Source organism: Drosophila ficusphila, unplaced genomic scaffold (genome assembly GCF_018152265.1).
Source record: "Drosophila ficusphila isolate 14025-0441.05 unplaced genomic scaffold, ASM1815226v1 contig_2, whole genome shotgun sequence".
NCBI classification, from domain to species: domain Eukaryota; kingdom Metazoa; phylum Arthropoda; class Insecta; order Diptera; family Drosophilidae; genus Drosophila; species Drosophila ficusphila.
In genome coordinates, this window is record NW_025064094.1 from 1,166,737 (window position 1) to 1,185,685 (window position 18,949).

Consider the following 18,949-nt stretch of genomic DNA (forward strand, 5'->3'; position numbering starts at 1 on the left):
ATTAATAAATCACAAGGGGATAGATTAACGCCAGGACTGCTTTTCACATGGTCAACTATACATAAGTCGCGTTGTCAAGATCCGGTTGCCGAGAAAATCAATATATTCTTTTGCCACCAGAAAATAAAACAGAAATTGACGCGGATAAAGATTAAGACGACAGACGACAGCTAGTATGTTATATTATATAAATTTCATATAACATATTTTTTTCGATCTTTCCTATGGCAGCTACACGACATAATAATCCGATTTTGATAAAATTTAATTCGAAATTCAAAAGTTATTAGAAAACGTTATTGAGTTTCGGATTAAATTTGATCAAAATCGGATAGTTCTATCATATAGCTGCCATAGGACAGATCGAAAAATATGTATAGAACTATAGAATTTTTTACTAAAGGTCCGCCAACACTTTTACCTCCCCTCGCCATGTGGACGGGAGTTCTGCCTGCCCTAGGGGAAATTTTTTATGGCCAAATCAATGCTGCCCGATGATCTTCTTTTGGCAAAAACAGAACTCCGGGGGTGTATTGATGTGGCTTGCGATTCAGTAATGAAAAAGGACAGTTTAGACACTTCTGCAGAGGTTATGTTATGTAACAACGTACGCAATGCTATATTCTGGGTTGGCCAATATAAAAATGTAGATTCAAACTACACATCCGAGGTCAGCTAGATGTACTCTATGGTTTTGGGGTCGAATTAACAGGTTAGAATATAATTCTGTTTTTGCTCAATTTCGGAAAATATTTATTGGGTGGATTAGATAAGCAACAGAATAATTTATATAAAGCCGCCAAAGTCACTGATAAACGACAGGTCCTTTGATGCCAGGTCAATGCTGCCCGATGATCTTCTTTTGGCAAAAACAGAACTCCGGGGGTGTATTGATGTGGCTTGCGATTCAGTAATGAAAAAGGACAGTTTAGACACTTCTGCAGAGGTTATGTTATGTAACAACGTACGCAATGCTATATTCTGGGTTGGCCAATATAAAAATGTAGATTCAAACTACACATCCGAGGTCAGCTAGATGTACTCTATGGTTTTGGGGTCGAATTAACAGGTTAGAATATAATTCTGTTTTTGCTCAATTTCGGAAAATATTTATTGGGTGGATTAGATAAGCAACAGAATAATTTATATAAAGCCGCCAAAGTCACTGATAAACGACAGGTCCTTTGATGCCGATGGATTTCGGTTGCACTGGCTTGAAAACTTTCCACGCTTCTTTTGTATGCACTGTATATCTATTTTTAGACACGATAAGATAAGAGCTTGTACTGCTCATGAGCACGACATGAAACGGAAAGACAGCTGGGGTTTTGAGCTTTATCTCTACTCTCAACTTGAGGGATGCTTTTTGAAAAACCACTATTTGCCATTTCCAGGAGGGGTTGTCGAAATAGGTGAATATCTGGTAATATTGTAGCGGGCTTTATTTAATATTTAAAATGGGAGAGTCGATGTAATGTAATTGTATGGGAATGAAAACTACTTCTTGCAAACCAAGGCGACTATTACACGGCTTTAATAAAACCAACTTTGTTACAATACGCAGATTTCAGCAAAGAATTTTGCATAATAACAAAGGTAGTAAGGAAGCGTGTGGAGCAGTTTTAACTCAAAACAAGGATGGGCTCCAACTTCTAGTAGCATACGCATATAATTCATTTTGAAAAAGGTGAAAGTAAGAAAAGTGCAACAGAACAAGAACTATCAGCAATTCATTGGGCGAAAACACATTTCAGACCATACATTTATGGTAGACACTTCACTGTAAAAACAGGTCACAGACCACTCACGTACCTATTTTCTATGGTAAATCCCAGTTCGAAATTAACTCAAATAAGACTAGAATTAGAAGAATATAATTTCACAGTAGAATATCTAAACAGTAAAGACAACCATGTAGCCGCTGCGTTATCAAACAAAGAAATAGACTTGACTAGGAATCTATAGAAAAAACTTTAAAGCCCAACGTATTAGAAGACATTATAAAGACGAGGTACGAAAAGTAGTGACCTGGCATTTACCTTGCATTTAAAAAATACGCTATTTTTCTTTAAACATGGAAAGAAAATTACTGCAAGAGGTGATGTTAGCCATTAATATACTAATGGAAATCTCGACTTAGGTCAGTTTTTCCAAAGGCTTGAAATGCAAGCCGGTATACACAAAATCAGCCAACTCAAAGTGGCACCGTGGGAAAATATCTTTGAACAAGTTTCAATAGAACATTTTAAATTAATGGACAATAAAATATTGAAATCATTGAGAGTAGCGCTACTCAACCCGGTGGTCCCAATAAGTAATGAAAAAGAATAAGAAGCTATTATGTCTACATTAGGGGAGAGTGGGGATAGGTGAACCATGAGGATAGATGAACCACTAGTAATATTTCACCTCTTATCAGGATTTTGTGCACCAACTTCATATGTGTTGTTTATCCAGTCGGTATCTTAACATCACACGTACGCGTGATCGCGTCAAACAATTGCTGTCATTTCTATCACTAATCAAAGTTTTTGTGCGCCTTTCGCAGCTATTTGCGACCTGACGTTTCTTGGGAAAAATTTATTGTGCTCCGCCTGTGGTATTGAACTCTAGAAAATTTTATGTTAACTTAAATAGACGCAAATTATGTTATTTTCACGTATATCTCACGCATTTCAAAATATTCCATTAGCCTGAAAGGTGAATCAACTATGTTTGTGGGGTGTATCCCACCCGTGGGGATACTTGAACCATTCGAGACAAAAATTTAAAATGCTCATAAAGTTCAAAAAACGGGACATATTATTTTCACAAAATACTTTAAATGCAAAAAAATGAATGCTCTTTTAGATTCCTATAAACAGCAGACCCTAAAGTCGAATTGTTCAGACATAATAATGTTCAACAAAAAAAGTGGTTCACCTATCTCCACTCTCCCCTACATGATGAACCAATACAAGGAGGTCAATGGCTTTACGAAAACTTTGGCCAAAGTCAGAAGGTAGCAGAGGTAACTATCGCGGCAGAGGCAGAGGCAATAATTATAATAAAAATAATTATAACCGCAAAATTGGCCAGTTTTGCTACTACAATAACAACAACACCAGAGGACAAAACAGTTACAAAGGAAACAATCGTTCAGATGGAGGAAACAACTCAAACAAGAAAGGAAGCTAGCTTCGGCTTGCAGAATAATATATCCTTGCAGTCATCAAATACGTCAAAAAAATACATAAAGGCTAAACAACATCGAAGCTATGACGATTTTTTTTCATGCTTGTCTGATAAAAAACAACAATGTTATAATTTTATTTCCGATACTTCCATATAGATATTCGATCGTTTCTATGGCAGCTATGTATATGATAACATAGTCGGATTTTGATGAGGTTTTTTTCTCGATTCACGGGTTATTAAAAAATCCATATTTTCAGATTCAGTCTGATAAATCGTTCTTCCCACTAATGGAATACTAGGAATTGACTTATTCAAAAATATAACTGTCTTTTAGACTTCAAGCCATCCGAAGACTGGCTTACAATTATACCAAATAACCTAAAATGTTTCAATTACATATAGTTCTACCAATAACTCTATAATTCTTCCAGCAAGATCCGAAGTTGTCCGAAAAATCAAAATATATTTAGCAGAAGACAGTAAATTTATTCCAAGCCAAGAAATTCAGCATGGTATATACATACATAGCAAATACCATAGCAACAGCTCAAAAACAACCAGTAGTACGAAAAGTCTAATCTCGTTTGGTACAGAAAACACTCAATTTCTTGCATTTTCTTCGTGACCATTTCGACAAAAATTCGATGCATATCGTTCCGCAACCACAGTATTTTTCTGATTTGGCTCCGTGTGACTTCTGGCTATTCCCAAAACTCCTAAGACCACTCCGGTGAACGCGTTTCGAGTTGATTGAAGAGATAGAAGCGGAATCGACGAGGGCGCTCCTGGCTGTACCAGAAAGGGACTATTTGGCCTGATTCGAGGATTTGAAAAATCGTTGGCAAAAATGTATTTTATCGGGAGCGGATTACATTGAAGGGGATGAAATTGATTCAGGAGAATAAATAAAGAATTTTCACTTTACAAACAAATTCACCTTACTTTTTGCGCACAGTATATAGTATACCATGCTGAATTTCTTGGGTTGGAATCAATTCACTTTATTCTGCTGAATCTAGTTCGATTTTTCTGACAACTTGGGATCTTGCTGGCAGAATTATGGAGTTATTTCCAGCAACGTCGTCCACGACCATTGCGCAGTGCAATACAAAATTCAGTGCCATTTCTTGGTCTCGGGGTTGTTGTACGAACACATAAACTCAGATGAGTTAGCCGCGCGTTTTACGTAACAAGCAAAATGTAAAAAAAAAAAAACAAGAAAGGAAGCTAGCTTCGGCAAGCCGAAGCTTATATACCCTTGCAGTCATCAAATATTTCGAACAGAATACACAAAGGCTAAACAACATCGAAGCTGCGACGACTTTTCTATTAATTTTCCATATTTTTGCTTATAGATCATATGGGAGCTATACGATATAGTTGTCCGATTTTGATCAAATTTAATTCGTAATTCAAGAGTCGTAAAAAAAACTCTATATTCCAAAAATCATACTTGTCTGATGAAAAACCACGATGTTATAATTTTACTTCCATTATTTCTACATAGATTTTTTGATCTTTCCTATGGCAGCTATAAGATATAGTTGTCCGATTTTTATGAAACTTTTTTCTCAATATAAGAGTTGTAAAAAAACTTGATATTCAAAAAATCATGCTCGTGGGATAAAAACAACGATGTTATCAATTTATTTCCATTAGTTCTATATATATTTTTCGATCTGTCCTATGGCAGCTATATGATAGAGTTATCCGATTATGATCAAATTTAATCCGAAATTTAATCCGAAAACAGTTCGAAAACGCCATCTGGAAGAAATCAAGTCGATCTGATGAAAAACAACGGCGTTAGAATTTTTTATTTCATTCCCTCGTATGGGAGCTATCCGATATAGTCGCCCGATCCGGCCCGTTCCCTTTGCTCTGCAAGGCTATAAAAAACAGTTCGTTGCAGCCTGTAAAAAGTATTAAAATTTAATAACGAAAAGACGCTTAGAAGAAATCTCAAGGGCGTTATTAACCAGAACATCGAATAACCGGAAAGAACAAATATTTTTCGCAAAGTTTCTCTTCGTGAAATTGGTCCGAAACTTTTTTTTTTAATATTGTTACCAACTTTTTTGACCTGATTATTATTTTGTCAAGCATTTTCTACATTAGCTTTCGTTATTCCTTCTTGCACGCATTTTCTTAATCTTAATCTTATTCGTATCCCATTTCCGTAGGTCTCATAAAGCGGTTCTGAAAATGTGCTTTACCTCGAAGGTCTGGAAAAATTATGCAAATTTAAACGCTTTAAAGTTAACTCCCTTATCTATACTTATATACTAATATTATAAAGAGGTAAAATTTGTTTGTTTGTTTGCAACGAATAGGCTCCGGAACTACTGGTCCGATTTAAAAAATTCTTTCACCGATAGAAAGCTACATTATCGTGGAGTAAAGTAGGCTATAATTTATTTTGAAAAAAATTAGGGATCCGTAAGAAAATTGCAATATTGTCGCATATAAACTGAGTTGCTACCTCATCACACTGACAAACACGCTACCATAGCATTTTAACTCAATTTTTTTAGTTTTCATTTATCATTTCCAAGTGAATTAAGTTTTTTCACATATTATGCAAACTTAGTGTTCTCTGCTCAGTTTTTTTAGTTTTCATTTATCATTTCCAAGTGAAATGAAATGGACAAACGCAAGGGCGTCGCCAGCCGATGGCGTAGGGGGGGGCAAGTTGACTTTACCTACTAATTTCCCTAATTTTTTTCAAAATGAAATGTAGCCTACAAAACTTTTAAATGAGTTATTATATTTATTAGAAAAATAAGTGAATAAGTGTACAGCGTATTTTTTTTAAATTATCCGATTTTAATATTATAGTGGTCGTTATTTATTTATATTAGGTTAATTAAAACATCATTTTCAGGGATTCATAGTAAACTTGTCGACCACTTTATTATTAAAATCTTTTAAGTTTCCATGTATAAGTTTTCGGTGCACACTCATCATGGCCAAACCATTGAGGCGATTTTCACTCATAGTGCTTCTTAGCCAGGTTTTTAGTCTCCTGAGGCTGCTAAACGATCGCTCTACCGTACAAGTAGTGCATGGAAGAGCGATCAAAATTTTCAACGCTTTTTCCGTGTCGGGAAAGAAAGTTTTTGCTTCTTTTAATATGTCAACAAGGGTTTGATCTGTTGAATTTGGTTTATTATACCAGAATTACAACACCAGTGGCACCCTTTATAATTTCATCTGTGACTCTTTCGGGGTTATCACGGTGGCTCTTAAGCAATTGCAAAATGCGTTTGACGTGTTGCGAGGCCTTAACCACATCCAAAGCTATAGATTGGAGTATTAGGAGTGGAATTGGTGAATTCATTCGAGGTTTGACGTTCGAATCAACTCAAAGACTTCGGACTTTCGTTGTATTATTTTGGCAACTTTTTTAAAATCTCTAGGGGGGGGCAGCTGCCCCCCCTTGACCCCCCCTGGCGACGCCCTTGGACAAACGGGTATTGTGTTCACTGTGAAATTGTGAAAAAAAAAGAATTTTTATTCAATTTAAGTTGAACTGTGAAAATTATGTGGATCGTGCATTTGAGGATAAATTCACCACTCTGTCCATAGTCCAAAATGCTTAGAGGACGACGTACAAACATTGGCCGCAGACATCCAAGCCAGCAACAAGTATATTCACAAAACTTAAGCGAAGAAAGACAAATGAGCTCATGGAGATCATTGGCATCATTCAATCCCTTGGCATTCCAATATGACCCCACTGCGAACTACAGTGATAATGAAAATTTAGATATTGGACCAATGGCGACAATATACCGATATTGCAGTACGTTAAAGTTTAAAAGAGAAACGGCTGGATTGTGCTGCGCAAGTGGAAAAGTCAAACTGGAAAAGTGTTAAATCACCATCTTTCTATACTTCCATGTATTTGAAAAATGTTGCAACATTGACTATTATGTTGCTAAATTGTGTTGACCAGCGAAGCGGACACAGGACCTCTAGTCTCTTATAATTCAATAAGTACGTGTCTACTTAAAAATTCTAAAATAAGTGTCATTGCAATTTTTTCCGGTGACAGAGCGAATAAAATTTTGAAAAGTGGTATTAAGCCATTAACAGTCCCAAATTGGCATGCTTCTATAAATATATCCGTATGCATCCCGTTTCTATATATATACATCAATATATTGAGAACCGTGCGTCACCATGCCAATCCCAAAAGGAATTTTTTTTTTTTTTTCTGAGCTTTATCTTTATTTATTGAATCTTCTCTTGAAGAGACTTACAATAAGAATTCAGATCTTAACCTATACTGTATATTATTAATTTATATTATGTATTTGTTATATTATGTTTGTTAATTGGTCGACAGCCCTCAATTGGGCAGGAGTGGGCGGTTGTTGCGCTGCAGACGAGAGTGGCTCCTGAGCCCCCTGAGCTGCCTGGCTAGTTGGTTTGGATGTATTGTTAATCTATTTCCGTATTTCAGAACTTTACTATCAATTTCTTCTTTGACGGGCTTTATATCCAGGTCCCTATGGATATTTGCGTTGCGAATATACCAGGGGGCCCCCGTTATTGTTCGCAGTATCTTCGACAGCACTCGTTGGATGATTCCTATGTTGCTGCTGCTTGCGTTTCCCCAGAGTTCAGACCCGTACGTCCAGGTTGGCTTTAAACATAAGTTATATAGTAGAGCTTTGTATTCCAGCGGAAGAGGTGAGCGAGAGTTGATGAGCCAGTGGAAACTGTTGGCCTTGAGTTTTAGGGAGGTCTTCTTCGCTTCAATGTGCCTTCTCCAGGTAAGCCGCCTGTCTAAGTGGATGCTCAGGTAGATGACTTCGTTGACTTGGGGGATTTGTTTTTTGTTTAGGGACAGTGGTGGGCAGGTTTCCCGATTAAGTGTAAACGTAATGTGCTTACACTTTTGATCGTTGATTTGTATGCGCCAATCTGCAAACCATTTTTCCACGTCTGTCAGATGGTTTTTTAAGTGGGCTGTTGCTGTTTTTGGACAATTTGAACGACTGATTATAGCTGTGTCATCAGCAAAGGTGGATAGAATTGTTTGACTACTTGTGGGAATATCAGCCGTGTATAGGACATACAAGATCGGTCCGAGCACACTTCCTTGGGGTACCAGCCTTGAATTTGTGGTTTTCAGAGAAGAAATTTTTGCATCTTACAGTAAAGACTCTATCTTTGAGGTAAGATTCAAGCAACTTGTGGGTGTTTTGTGGCAAGACGGTCTTTTGTAAACTAGACCTGCAATCCAGACGCGATCGAAGGCTTGAGACACGTCTAGGAATATGGCACTGCAGTATTCCCTGTATTCAAAAGCTGCGCGTATTTCAGCTGTTATGCGATTTACCTGTTCGATAGTTCCGTGCTTTTCCCTAAAGCCGAACTGATGCAGGGGAATCGCTCTGTTGTTTTGGAGGTGTGTTCTTAGGTGGCATGAAAGCAGCTTTTCAAATAGCTTTGATAAGCACGGAAGGAGGCTAATGGGCCTGTATGACGAAGGTTGGGATTTGTCTTTGCCTGGTTTCGGTGTCATTGTAATGACGGACTTTTTCCATTGCAGAGGAAAATAGCCCCATTTGTGAATTAAGTTGAATATGGTGGTGATGCATTTAACTGCACATGCAGGCAGTTCAATTATCATTTTAGGCGAAATTAAATCATGGCCGGGGGCTTTTTTGGATTCATCTGTTCTGCAATGGCTTTTGTGACTGTACTTGTTTCAAGAATGATTGCGGAGGAAGGCTCTGCTGGTGGGATGTTTGGCAAAGTAAATTGATTCGCCGGCGGATGAGGTTGGAAGACGTTTTGTAAGTGAGAGGCGAAGATGTTGGCCTTTTCCTCGTCACTACGCGCCCATACACTGTAGCGGCGACTGAAGCAACAAACATTTTTTTTATTCGGCCAAGAAAACATACACTTTTGTTTCTGAGCTTAGCTTAGTTTCAAAACAACAGCTGTTAGTAAGCCCAGCTTACTTTGTTTTTTTTTTTTTTTTGAGATGGTAACTGACCTTGGCGATAGTTATCGGCTGTACTTGGGTAACTTATTTTAAACCACAGATGGTGGTAAGCCTAGCTTAGTTAGTATTTTTTTTGCAAATGTCAACTGACCAGGGCTAATCTAGACAGCTGTACCAGGGTAGATCTGGAAAGCTTAATTACCATCTTGGCATGATTGACAGCTGCGGTGCATTTCCGTTGCCACCCTAGGCCAGATTTTCCTGGTTAAGTTCCGGTTCTTTTCAATCCGACCTTCGTAGCGTGCACATGCACAAAGTTTAAAGTCTTCGATCGGTGAATTAAATTCGATATTATTAATTCGGTCGTGCATCCCGCAAGTAGTGCGGATCGAGTGAAGTGTTTTGGAAATAAATGACAAGTGCAAAATAAGGAAGCAGACCCCGTGAGTTTCTCGGCAGTTGCAGTTTTTTTTAGTCTAACCTCATCTGTGTCTTAGGCAAACAAGGGAGAGAAAACCGAGTCGGCCGGCTCCCATCGAGCACCGGCCAACAGTGAAATTTAGCTGCAGTTGGAGGAGGAAGCCAACAACCCTGGGAAAATTTATTCCGAACCTCAAAAGGGTTTTAGGGCCGATCGAAAGGTAACATATATTTTTTGGAATAGAGTTTTTGGTGAGGAGTTTCATGTGTCCGTTCCCATTTGTCAGGTTGTGCCCAGTAGCGGGTAATATAAAGTTGATGTCCCCGGGAGCACCCCGATGAGCGAAATTAAATAACCTGAAGCAGGAGACACCCATGTGCGGTAACCCCAAGTGACCATACCTACAGGAGAACGCGCTCCACCTACACATGCGCTAGTGATTTAGTGGCAGCCAACACTTATACACACGAGCTCCCCTGCTGGCCGCAGCATAACCTCTCCTTCAGTGCATAACCTCATACGCATGCGCGCGTGATCTTTTGGGCCGTCTATGCACACACGCACACACGCACACATGCATGTTAGGGAATGGGAATGTAAACGGGCCTAAACAGCAGAGTAGGCGCCTTCTTGCCAGTGTGGTAAAATCCACTATTATGTATGCGGCACCGATCTGGGCTCCGGCCATGACCTCGCCTACCTATAGCCGCACGTGCAGGGCGGCATACAGGCGCGCCGCACTCCGAGTCATTTGTGGCTTTCGGACCATTTCCGAGGATAGCGCGTTATTTCTAGCCGCCACGACGCCCCTTGACCTGCTCGCAAAGCAGGCGCAGGAGCTGGCCGGCGAATATGCATCGATCGAGGAGACCAGAGCCCGCGTGGTCTCAGCGTGGCAAAACCGGTGGAGTGGAAGCACAAAGGGTAGGTGGACGTAAAAGCTGTTGCCCGATGTGGAGCGTTGGGTTGAAAGAAAGCACGGACAGGTTGACTTCTACATGACGCAACTGTTGACAGGACATGGGTGCTCTAAATCCTATCTTCATAGGTTTGGCACGAGACCGACCCGTTCTGCACACTGTGTACTGGTGCAATCGAAGACGCAGAACATGTTTTCTTTTTATGTCCGAAATTTGAAGCTATAAGGCATGAGCTCAGCCTAGCAATTGGGAAACCGTTCACGGTCTCTGACCTGATGGATACGCTACTGGGCTCACAAAACAATTGGGATGCCGTCAGCAAAATGACAGTCTTTGTCATGAAATCCATGCGTCGCGCTGAAAGTCAGCGCAACCGTCGTCTAACCTAGTTTAATTACTAGTTGCGGCTTTTCAGGCCATCTCCCCCCTCGCGAATTAATACCCAAGGTTAACCCCGGCGGTTGTACCGTGAGATGGGAAACGGAGAGTAGGTTAAGGATTTTACTGGGTGAAAGACCCAGACTTCGGCTCTTCAAGCTTTACCTCCTACAACAAAAAAAAAAAAAAAAAAAAAAAAAAAACACACATGCACGCGCGGTCTTTGCATATGCAGACATAACCTCAGCGGTCAACACACCTACGCTCGCACAGTGGTTAAAACCCTTCGTGCTTAGCCTCAAACTGATGTGATTTAATCTTCTGCAAACGACCTCAACTATATTTTTTTTGTTAATTCTCCCTAAGCATAGAAATATTTATCGGGATTAATACTGGCTTAAAGTTTATTTTTAATCGTTTTCAAAATTATCTAGTGGATTGGAGTATTTTTATAATCTCATGCACGCCTGCGTCGGGAGATCGATCTTTCGTCGATGGATAAGTTGCCGTGAGTTTTTATTATTATTTATTCCTTTACCTATCCTTATTTTTTTTTTTTTTTGAAAACGAAACTTAAACTGATCTCGTATGGCTAATTTAAAAATTTGTATAATCTCATTCGATAATACGAGAAGCCAGAATTGAAAGAATCCCTAATATTAAAGTTTGCTATTGAAATTTAATTAATTTAAATAATCTACCTTGGAATTAAATCAATTTAAATATTAAATTTAAATATTAAACTATGAATGTTAAGTACTTAGAACATGAAAAGAATTTATTTGAACTTAATCTTGAATTTAATCAAAATATTTCCTAAGTCATAAATTTATTTGAAGAAACAAAACCCATTTATTATTATACACTGAAACAAATTGAAATCCTTAAAGTTGAGAAGTTAAAAACCATACATATTTTTACTATTTTTATTATATACCCATGCTATTATGAAAATATTATTACTATTGCATGCCCATTACTCTTTTATGAAATTATATACACTAGTCCCTTATTATATTAATTATGTCTTATTCTTCTGAATTCTACAATTAAAAATGGAAGCTTAGAACCTTAAATTACTGAACTCTGCTGATGTTTTCACGGTCGTAGGGTACAGAAGGGGTCACCGGAGCCATGCTCTTGCGGCAGGTGATCTTAGGTAGGGTGGGCAACATGCGAGCACTATAACATCCGTGTTTCGCGGAGTTAAATTTCTCTCTTACTTTTCTTTCTTTTCTTTTCTTTCAAAAAAATTATATTTTTCCGAATTTATTTATATTTCTTCCGGTTTAGTTAACTGACTCTTAGTTTTGTCGCAAGCACGCTCAATTCTTAGTCTTTTAATAATAATGTGTAGACAGTGTCAGGGTCTGTATAAAGCAAGAACAACACCCCCAAAGCCGACGAGTTAGTCCCGGACACTATAGCGTGCCCCGAAAGTACAGATCCCTCGATTCATAAACTTCAGTCGAACGTTACACGCTACAACACATGTTGGTGATCGAATTGGAAAATCGGGCTCTATAGGTGGTTGAATGTTTGGGTGCGCTCTCCAGAGTGGAAATTTGTTGCTAGTGGGTGAAAGCTGTGCTATATACGCACGTTGAGCCTGGTTCTACTCAGTTATAAAAGCTGTAGATAGCTTTCGACAGGCTTCTTTAAAGCTTTGTTTAGTGGCTGGGGATCGGTGTATCTGCCAGTTTCGGCGAAGTCTACGCTTTTCTTGAAGGAGCGATTGGATCTGCATGTTTGTACGCATAGTATTTGGGAGGGATGTAGCTAAAGGGTCAGGTGTAGAGTGTTTGGCAGCTGAGGACATTACATCTGTTATGTGCTTAAGTGAGTTATCAATGTCAGCTTCACACGAGGTATTGGGTTCGATTTGAATGTGAGAGCTGATATATTTTTTATACTTTAGCCAGTTTGTTGTATTGGAAGTCAGAAATTGTGGTCGCTTTACAAGCTGTGGGTGTTCAAATAGGCAGAGAAGAACAGGCGAGTGATCAGATGAAAGTTCCGACAGTGTTCCAACGCATAACAGCCTGGGCGGCACTCTCCTAGTTACGGCAAAATCGATAATGTCTGGTTGTTTATTCGGATCTGCAGGCCAGTATGTAGGACTACCTGGTGAAACAAAATCTAGCTTATTAATAGGTTTGATAATAGCATTGTATAGTTGCCGTCCTTTGGGGTTAATAAGACGAGAGCCCCAGTAGTGGTGTTTTGCATTATAGTCACCGGCAGCTATAAAGCAGTTCCCTAGTGAGTTGTAAAAGCCCAAAAATGCATTCTCTGGAATATTGAATCGTGGGGGACAATACACAGCTGATAGTGTGAGTGGACCGCTGGTTATATTGATACGTATGGATTGCGAATGTGTCCTGAGGATGATGCTTTATGCGCTGTTTGACAAGAATGCCGGTGCCTCCATGCGCTTTGCCATCTGCGTGGTTGGTCGCGTGAAATACATAGCCGGTGAGATAAAAGTTGTTTTTATTGGTTAGATGAGTTTCCGAGAAAAGCATGATATCGATATCATGGTTGTTTAGGAACTGAAGGAGTTCATATTTGTGTTGGGAAACGCCGTTGGCGTTCCAGAAGCATATTTTAAAGGGATTCATTTAGATTGTTTAATCAAAAGCTCCAAAAGAAGATTTTGGTTTCGCGTTAGGTCTTGCAGGGTACTTTGTATTGATAGCATGATTTTTGTAAGCGTAGCTAATGTATGTTCAAGCTGGTTTTGCTGAGTAGCGGGTGGAGTTGCGAGTCATCTTTTCGATTTGGTATGGGCTGAAGAGAATGCACAACTTCAGGCTGAGTATAACTTACTGGCGATGCTCCAGAGTACCGAAGAGCTCTGGCAAAGGAGACTCCGGGTGTTGTTACTGATGGCGCGAAGTAGTTTGGTTGAGCAACATGTTTAACGGTAGTTGGTTTGCTGCGCCTCTGAGTCAGACGAGTCTTGAGTTCTTTATAGATAGGGCAGCCATAAGGAATATGATTTTGAGATATCTTGCAAATTCCTAACTCATTTCCGTGGGTCACCCAATCTCTTATAGCTGCCATAAGCGACCTGTTGATTCATTCGGGGAAAATACAAAACTATGGAAATATGTATGCTTTACTCTGAATATCTGAAAAAATGTACCCAACTCAAATGCTTTTTATTAAACGCCGATATCGCATAAAAGTTTCTGGTAATCCGAAAGGATCAACACGTCTACTTAAAAATTCTATGTTAAGTGTGGTTGCTATTTTTTTCCGGGGAGAAAGCCAATAAGTGGCCCACCTTAATACATATCTTCTTTAAGAAGTATGTATTTATTGATTCTGACTGATATTCCGATTGGTGGTGTCAAAACAACATTACAATTACTCTTGCCTGGCCCATATAAAATAAGGTCTAATAAGAGCTCGAAGGTTTTTTTCATTACCCCGTTCGCCGAAACTACACAGTTATTTGCTCAATAATTTTTGAAGTAAATATTTTAAATCCAAACTTCAACTTGAAAATAGTTAGTTTAGATTTACAAAGGGCTGATAACTAACGAAGCTGACTGTATTTTTTTACAATATATCCGAGACAAGGAATCAGAACCGACATACTCCTTGGAAAAGTAATAGTCTTGAAGTTGCATCCTCTAGTCCTCCTTTAAGGTTTGCTGTCGCATCAACCACTCTAGACTTGGCTTGCCTATGATAACCTCAAACTTCAACAATTTTATGAAGCATCGGAACTTCTCTAAGGCAACGAAAGTGTCTAAGCACTCACGTGCTCACTCACGAGTTAGTATCGGAAATGTTCCGCAATTAATTAATAGTTAATTAACAAATAATTCTTAATCTTTTATCTTTCTAGCATCGAGACAAATACGAACTGTTCTTGGCTTAATTAGGACATATATTTGTTACCTCCATTACGATAGAATGTAGACAATCTCTTGCAAAATTTGTTTTACAATCAATCTATGTTTATAAAAACAAAGCTGGCATGACTTTATATAACTAACTTATTTGTCCGGGTCAAACGTTTTCTAAAAGTCTTTCCTAAAATAAATTCCTTATAAATCAACGGAACAACCTTAAATTTTAGCGGCTTTGAAACACGTTTGTACCACACACCGATCGGTATAAAACCAAAAACTGGTGTCCTTTTGCGTCCGCTGTTTTCACCTGTCTTGCAATGTTTTTGAATCCCTGTTTCTAACAAAGCAATTTCTTTAAACTCAAAAAAAAAAAAACACACCGAAGCATAAAAACTTCCATCAGACTCATTGCGTATTATTTTTTTCCTTTTTTTTTTAATTCGCGGTTAGTCCCACGGACCACCACCCGCCAACCGAATGAGGGGCGACAGCCGTGTATCGTATGGCACGATTCGCGAAAATTTTGACGCGATGTTAAAAGAAACAAGAAAGGAAGCTAGCTTCGGCAAGCCGAAGCTTATATACCCTTGCAGTCACTAAATATGTCGAACAAAATACATAAAAGCTAAACAGCATCGAAGCTATGACAATTTTTCTATTAATTTTCCAAATTTTTCATATGACAGCTATATGATATAGTCGTCCGATTTTGATGAAATTTAAATTGTAACTCAAGACTCATTAGAAAACTCTATATTCCAAAAATCATGATTGTCTGATGAAAAACAACGATGTTATCATTTTATTTCCGTTATTTCTATATAGATTTTTCGATCTTTCCTATGGCAGCTATATGATATAGTACTTAGATTTTTATGAAATTTTCTCGATTTAAGAGTATTTAAAAAACTTGATATTCCAAAAATCATGCGCGTGGCATTAAAAACAACGACATAATAATTTTTTTTTTTATTATTTATATACATATATATTTTTTGATCTCTCCTATGGCAGCTATATGATAAAGTTATCCGATTTTGATCAAATACGAAATAATTAATTAATGATTAATACGAAATTCTATAGCAGTTAGAAAACGCCATCTGGAACGAATCAATTCGATCTGATCAAAAACAACGGAGTAAAAATTTTTTATTTCATTCTCTTGTATGGAAGCTATCCGATATAGTCGGCCGATCCGGCTCGTTCCGACTTATATACTGCGTGCAATAACTGCACACCTTTTGCGAAAGTTTCAGCGAGATAGCTTTAAAACTGAGAGACTAGTTTACATAGAAACCGACAGAAGGACAGACGGACAGACAGACAGACGGACAGACGAACAGACGGATTTGGACTCTAATCGTGATGCTGATCAAGAATATATATACTTTATGGGGTCTGAGGTGCCTCCTTCACTGCGTTGCAAACTTCTGACTGAAATTATAATACCCTTTTGCTCTGCAAGGGTATAAAAAGGAAAAAAAATTAAAAACGAAAAAAATTTTAAATTTAATTATAATTTGAAATTTAACGATCTAATTTTGTGCCAGAAGTGTTAATACTAATTGCTTAAGGAGCTGCAGAGATTCAGATGAATATAATATAGGAAAAAGTCTAATGTGGTTAGAACAAAGTACTCTAAAAGGCTCATACACGTTATAATTAGATCTACAAGGATTTAAAACTAATGTAACATCATTTCTAGTAAATTTACTTGGAACCGAGAAATTTAGTCTACTTAACAAGTAAGTTGACAGCAACAAAGTTCCAAGCATCTTTCTACGGTAAGTAAGGGGGGGGCAAGTTTATGAGGAGCAATCTATTAGAATAGGAGGATAGAGGAATAGATTCGGGTCATCCAGCCGCAGCAGATATTTAGGTTCTCTTAATGCTAGCTCTTAGCTTATCGGCATAATTACCATCGCTCTCTCTCTCTCTCTTCATCTTTCTCTTTACTCTCTCTCGTTGCTTGTTGGCTTCTACTTTGGGTCAGCAATCGGCTGGCTGATCCGCATCTCAATTTAATTGTAATACTTCTTTTCGATCCCGCAGACCATTGTAACTCTTTTTCGTCGAAAATAAAATCGCTGCCTTCGCAGAAATCAAAATCAAAATTTTCTACTTGCATACTAAATTTCAACAGCTAATAAAAAAGCTTATTAGTTCAACAGCGGCATAGGGAAAAAATTAAAAAGTTTTTTTGGACTGATTCAATGCGATACGGGATACAGTATTGAGGACTCCAAACGGGTGCCCCATACTCAAGGATTGGCCGGACCAACGATATAAATAAAGCCTTAGTAACGTAAGGATCCTCAAATTCCTTCGACCATCGTTTAATAAATCCAAGCATTCCCCTAGCTTTATTAACCATGTTCAAAATATGAAGTGAATTTAAGTTTTGGGTCTAAGAGGACGCCAAAATCGTCAACTGGCGTTATTCTTTCCAAGGCATTACCACTTGTTGATTGGGGCGGCGGGTCTTCCCTCAGCTCTCGAGAATAAGTCCAAAATTACCACAAAAATGAAGAACGCGGGTCGAATTTACTTCACGTTATAAAACAAAACTTCACTCTTTATTCGACTTCACGGTGACACTTGGAAATTAGAACTAGAACTTAAGCTACGGGGTGGAAACTTTTAGAGCCGCTTGGAGAGCGGATTGGAGACCCTTAACAGTGCCAGAGAGCGAGATGCAAGCGATCTGGAAGAACTGCTCTCACGACTGTTAAGACTCCAGGGGCGGTTCAAAAAGGACTGGAAAGCGCCGCTCTGGCGCGAACATTCTCCCCCCCTTTCGAGGACGAGCGAAGCAACGGATTAGGCGTATCTGCATGCTCCAGACACGACTCATCCAAATACCGTGCTCTGTGCGACGGGCAGCCCATCTCGTATATTTAGGAACCCGGGCCGGATGACGTCGGGGTATACGTCCGAGCCCAACACCAGCGAGACTGTTGCTGGGCGATGGAATTGCTCATCGGCAAGACGGATATCGTTGAACTGGGCTCGCATATCTTCAGTCAGCGCGCGGATCGGGGTACGGATGCGTAGCCTCGGGCTGATCTTCAGAAGCACCTCGATCTGGAAATCGCCCGTTCTCGACCGGATCGTCGTCGAGCAGACTTCTTCACCTCCCACTGACGTCGTGGGTAGCTTGAAGGCAGCTGCCAGGGAGCTGTCGATGGTGCTGACGGGAGTGCACGGGTCTATCAACGCGGCTGTCTCGAAGGTGGTGGTCCCAGATTCCAGCAACACGATGGCCGTCGGGAGAATGTGGAGGCTCTGATGCTGCGCTAGAGCTGATACGGATGGAGTTGCCGCTGGAGCTGGCCGTCGTACCAGTGCTTGCCTTACCGGTGGTGATGGAGACCGGGAGACTGATCTCGACAGGCGAACGGTCGATGCGCGATGTTGCTCGAAGGGCGGTGGACGGCGTTGAGGGGAAGGCGATTGGCGGCGTGGCTGGATGGGCGTTCGTCGAGAACTCCTGGGCATCTCGTGCAGGTGGAGCAGCGTGTGGTGATCCTTCCCGCATTTTTTGCATGCGTCGCCACTGCGACATTGCCCTCCGGAGTGCTGATGCGCCAGGCAATTCGCACAATATTTGCTTATGAGAACGGCGCGAAGCCGCTTCTCCGTGCTGAGCCTGAGGAAACGGCTGCACTTCCGTAGCGGATGGATTCCCCGACAGACTCGGCAGCGGTAGGATCGAGTACCTCGTGATCGTCTGTCGTCCAAAGTTTGGGCGCTGCGAGGACGTGGAGCCATGGTATCGATGCTTTAATAAAAAAAATATAAGCGAACTTAGTATCAATTGTGGACGGATTTTGAAGCATAAGGACGGAAGGCACTAGTTTGGAAAAGCGGAGGTTGCCTTGGCCTCCATAGAAAGAAGTGCTAGAAGGAGGACAGAATGCATTATTTTGGAAAGGCGGAGGTTGCCTTGTCCTCCATAGGAAGAAGTACTAGTTTGTGGATGGGACGTGTTATAGTCCCTCGAGCAGTACGGATCTCAACTACGCGAACTCTACTATCGGCTCCTGGAAGAACAGATACAACTCTGCCGAGCCGCCATTCGTTTGATGGCATGTTGTCTTCTTTGACGACCACCATGTCATCGACTTGGATATCTCTGGAAGGAGTCTGCCACTTATTGCGCTTGTGAAGTTCCTTTAAGGGGCACAACTAGTGTGACGACCTAAAAAAATGGTGATTTTTG

General features: G+C 39.8%; 1 protein-coding gene across 1 annotated transcript in view; it reads left to right on the top strand.

The window, feature by feature from the left end:
- Positions 1-18,949, top strand: part of LOC108096982 (unconventional myosin-VIIa) — a 634,406-nt gene that overhangs the window by 567,695 nt on the left and 47,762 nt on the right.